Genomic DNA, 5412 nt, shown 5'->3' with positions numbered 1-5412 from the left:
CAGGTACATGGAAGGGTGCTCAACATCACTAATGATCAGGAGAATGCAAATCAAAACCACCTGTTAGAATGGCTGTCACCAAAAGACAAGAAGCAGCAAATGCTGGCGAGGCTGGGAGAAAAGGGAGCCCTGTGCACTGTTGGTGGGTGTAAATTGGTGCAGCTGCTATGAAAAACAGTATGGAGTTCCCTCAAAATATTAAAAATAGAACTACCATATGATCCAGCAGTTCCTTTCCTGGGTATTTATCCAAAGAAAATGAAAACACTGACTTAAAAAGATATTTGCACCCCCATGTTCATTGCAGCATTACTTACAATAGCCATGATCTGGAAACAGGTACTTAAGTGTCCACTGTTGGGTGAATGGTAAATAAAAAGTGGTACATGTACACAGGGGAATATTATTTAGCCATAAAAAGGAAAGGAGGGGCAGCTGGATGGCTCAGTTGGTTAGAGCATGAGCTCTTACCAGCAGGGCTGCCGCTTCAATTCCCGCATGGGATGGTGGCCTGCACCCCCTGCCACTAAGATTGAAAATGGCGACTGGACTTGGAGTTGAGCTGTGCCCTCCACAACTAGATTGAAGGACAACGACTGATGGGTCCTGGAAAAACACACTGTTCCCCAATATTAAAAAAAAAAAAAAGGAGCGGACGGGTGGCTCAGTTGGTTAGAACGCGAACCCTGGGCAACAGGGCTGCCGGTGCGACTCCCACATGGGCCAGCGAGCTGCGCCCTCCGCAACTAGAATGAAGTCAATGAGCTGCCGCTCAGCTCCTGGGTGGTCAGATGGCTCAGTTGGTTGGAGCATGTGCTCTCAACCACAAGGTTGCTGGTTGGGCTCAACTCCCGCAAGGGATGGTGGGCTGTGCCCCCTGCAACTAAGATTGAAAGGACAACAACTTGAATTGGAAAAGTTCCGGAAGTACACACTGTTCCCCAATAAAAGTCCTGTTCCCTTCCCCAATAAAATCTTTAAAAATAAATAAATAAAATAAATAATAAGAAGAAAAGAAAAAGAAAGGAGATCCTGTCATTTGTGAGAATATGGATGGAACTCGGAAGGAATGTGAGGGCATCATGTTAAGTGAAATAAATTAAAGACCAGTATGCTTTCACTTATATGTGGAATCTGAAAATACAACACAGGAAAACCAAACTTGTGGGCTGGGGTGAGGTAGGGGGGTTGAGCAAAATAGGTGAAGGAGATCAGAAGATTCAAACTTCCAGTTATAAAATAAGCAGGTCCTGGGGATATAACGCACGATGTGCTTAACAAAAGAGGCTTCGAGAGGAATGGCACATTTCCTGAGCAAAGAAGGCCTCGATATGCACGCTCATACAGCATGATGTCTGGAAGGCGACAGAGAAGAAATAAAAGACCTTATTTTTTTCCTGGGGGATATTTAGGAGATATTTGGAGCTTGTGTTTCAGGCCATGTGATCGATAAGCTATTTTTCAGAGGACAATAGCACATTGTGTTAAGTGCTAAGAGCACCTGCTGGACCAGCACCTCCTGGGTCTGTGCAGAGAGGATCCTTCCGCTGGATTATAAAGCAGGGAGGGCAGATCCTTGTCAAGCAAAAACAAACAAACAAACAAAAAAAAAGGTGGGGGAAGGGCCAGCCATCCCAAGGCCTGGGCAGCAGCATGGAGGTCTGAGAGGTTCCAGAAAGTTCTGAGAACAGTGAGGACATGGTTTGGCTGGAGTCCAAGGCACACTGGGAGATACAGCAATGAGTTGTTGGGGGCTGGGCCGCCGATGCCAGAGTGAGGCCTGCGGATTTCCTGCTGGGATAGCAGAGGCCAGCAGAGCCAGGCTTAAGTCTGGACGGGGCATGCTCAGAGCTGTGGGTAAACATGGCTCCTCACTGCTGCGTTCTGTTTTTCAAACGCCAGTTTCTTAATATCTGTGAGCCAAGCACTATGCTATACTTAGGGATTATGGCAACACCTTTTATGAACAGTTTTTATATGTGTGTGTGTGAATGTGTGTGCATGTGTGTGTGTGAGTGCATGTGACTGCATATGAGTGTATGTGTGTGAGTATACGTGTATGTAGGTGTATGTGTGAGTGTATGCATGTGTGAGTATGAGTGTGAGTTTGTGTGTGTGTGTATTCCTCTGGTCCTTCCAGCTCTGGCTTCCCACTGATGTCCCTTTTCTGTGGCCTGAGAGTAGTGTCCAGTCTGAGCAAACCTGAAGCAGCTGGCATCCACTCATTTTCTTTTCCAATGTACCTCTCTTCTTCAAACAAGAGGGAAATCAGAAAACAAACTCCCCCCAAGCTCAAGTTGCCACTGCTTTTCCAGTCCTGCTGGGAAGGGCAGCTGCAGGCAGGATCCACCCTGGTATAGACTTAGTGGCTTGAGTCTTTGAGTCAGGGGCCCTAGCTTTGAATCCTGGATTGGTGCTTAATGTTTGCTGGCTGTGTAACCCAGGATATAGCCCTTGATCTTTCTGAACCTCAGATTTTCATCTGTAAAAGGAAGAAACATTTCCTTAGCAGGGCTGTGAGGATTAACTGCACACGAAAGGTCTTGCCTAATGGCCCTGATGTTGTATACGTCAAGTACATAGTACTTGTTTTTACTATTACCTGCAAACATGTAAGCAAGGCGGAGTGTTTTTGGTACCTCTAGTAGAGGCTGCCTCTGCTTCTGCCGTACCTAGTGTTTATCCTGGGTCCCATTTCCTACATCTTATGTGGGCTGTCTCAGGGAAATTGATTTTGAAATCTACGGCTTCTGGAGTTGAAACACTTGACCAGAAATGAAGAAAGCTTTAATGGTAGAAGAACAGGCAGAGGCACCAGTCATGGTTTTCCCATATATGGATCTGGGAGGGGGGTTGGGGCAAGATTTCTGGAATCATCGTGGAAGGAGGATTTAGAGTTAAGGGAGCACTCATTTTCTGTTTCCTATGGACATGGGTGTAGTTTAATCTTCCATCTATGTGGCTTACATTTAGTGAGTAGTTCCCATGTCCCACGTCTGTGGTAGGTGCTAGGCTATGACAACGAACAGATGGATGTCGTGCCTGCCATCATAAAGCTATAGCAGGGCAGATAGCCAGAAAATAACCACACAGAAAATAAAGTATTACACATGGTAGTAATAACAGGATTTGTAAAAAAGGGATGAAATTTTAAAAATTATGAGGTGGTGGGGCTCTGCTTTAAACTGGGTGTTCTGGAAAGGCCTTTTTGAGGAGGGGACATTCAGCGACATTTCAGTGGAAGGTAAAAAAGGAAGGAACTGCCATATAAGTTGGAAAGAGGAGGCTGTTTTGAGGAAATGAAAGGACACTCAACCCCATGTGACAGAAAGTTGGTGCTGTGGAGATTGTTCTGGAGATGAGACAGAGAAGCATGGGGCAGAGGCTAGATCGTGCAAAGAGAGTCTCCGGATTATTGGGGTCCTGTTTTACTCCACATCTCAACTTCTATGCAATTCCCACTCCTGTATCCTCAAACCGCGATCACCCAAAACGTTGCCAACAAGAGCAGTGCTTGTAGCCTAAGAGCTGCCTGCCCAGAGACCATCAGCCCCCAGCACTGCTCCTTCACTCTCTTTGGGGCTCAATTTCCCTACTGAAAAATCATTAGTATTTTCTCCCAAAGCATTCATCTTTCATTGAACCACTACATGAGGCTTAAAAGAGGGGCTGTCATTCCTCTCCCTCTCTTCTCTTCTTTCTCTTTCTTTGCCTGGGCCAGGTGGGAGGGAGGGGACCCTGCATCTTGGGGCCAGACTACCATTAACAAAACTTCGGGGCCGGCCCGGTGGCTCAGGTGGTTGGAGCATGGCGGTGGCTCAGGTGGTTGGAGCGCCATGCTCCTAACGCTGAGGTCACCGGTTCAATTCCCACATGGGCCAGTGAGCTGCACCCTCTATAGCTAAGATTGTGAACAATGGCTCTCCTTGGAGCTGGGCTGCCATGAGCAGCCAAAGCTCGGTGTGCGCTGTTGTGGGCTACCATGTGCTGCCATGAGGGGCCGGTGGCCAGCGTGAGTGGCTGGCAGCCATCATGAGTGGCTGGCAGCCGGGGAGAACTGCCATGAGCTGCTGTGAGCGGCTGACGGACAACCGGTGACCGGCTGCCTCAGCCGGGGGAGCGCAAGGCTCATAACACCAGCATGGGCCAGGGAGCTGTGTCCTACACAACTAGACTGAGAAACAATGGCTTGATCCGGAGTGGGGAGAGGTGGAAGAAAGGGAGAAAAAATAAAACTGACTTCTTATGGGAAAAAAAAGTACATGGGCAGGGTTGCTGTGAAGCCACTGTCTCTGGAGCTCAGAATGACCCCCCTTTTTTTTGCAGAAGGGAGGCACCTGGGTGGTGAGGGAGGCTGCAGCCAAGGAGCAGGTGCAGTGAGAGCACCGCCCCTACATCATCACCTGTCCCATCACCTTCCCTCCCCGCGCCTCACCCTAGCTTTGTCCCTGCGTCCCTGCGCTGGTTATTGCTTTATTACTGTTTTCAGTCAGATATAATTCTGGCACTTTCTATAATCTCGATCCTTCCGTTGATACCAGATTTTTATACAAAGATTTGTATATAAAATGATTATGTACCCGCCAGAATACATTCCCCAGCAATTAGAACATTTAAGACGCAGCTCCTTACACTCCTTCCGCACATTCCTCAATTATTACTTTTGAAAGTGTTTTGTGATTTTTTTTGTGTGTGGATGTGTTTACAAATCCAATAACAATTCTCATTTAGAGTTGCAAAACACGAAGCCATTTTGAACCCCAACAGATGGCAGCTAAATGAAGTTTAATTAAAGAATGAATGCTTTGAATCAAATCACTTTAAAAAGTACAGTACACTGAGATTCTGGAGAGGTTGCATAAACAGCATCTGGGCTGTTCTGCAGAAAGCAGGGCCTGCTTGCGAGGAAACACTTGGGAAGGCGTCCGCATAGGAACAGGGCCTGAGCAAAGCGACCAGGCGGGTGGGTGGCCAGCGGCCCCCACGTTTGTCCTCTATCCTCTGATCTCTGCCCTCTGCCTGGATACACCTGCCAAAGCCCAGAGCTCGCGAACAGGAGGAGAAACTGACACAGGCCGCCGCTTGGTTCAAAGGTTTTGACGGTGTGTGTGTGTGTGTGTGTGTGTGTGTTTGTGTGTGTGTGTGTTATCCCCTCCTGATTTTATGGAATGAGGTCGGGGCGCCAAGGCTCGAGGATTTGCTGCACCAACACACTTAATTGCACGCGTCAGTAGTGAGAGTGAAAGGGGACAGACGGGGGAGGCTCTGCAGGCCGCAGCGCCGCTGGATCCGGGACCTCCGAACCTTCCCTTGGGCTCCCCGCCTCTCCCAGCAGCCGCCGGGGGCGCAGGCCGGCGGGCCCCGTCTCGCGCAGGCAGAGCCCCGCGAGCGCCTCCTTTCGCCTGTCTAGCC

The sequence above is a fragment of the Rhinolophus sinicus genome, chromosome 3 (assembly GCF_057876585.1).
Source record: "Rhinolophus sinicus isolate RSI-liver-muscle chromosome 3, RSI-T2T, whole genome shotgun sequence".
In the NCBI taxonomy this organism is placed as follows: Eukaryota; Metazoa; Chordata; class Mammalia; order Chiroptera; family Rhinolophidae; genus Rhinolophus; species Rhinolophus sinicus.
Note: the sequence above shows the minus strand (reverse complement) of the source record.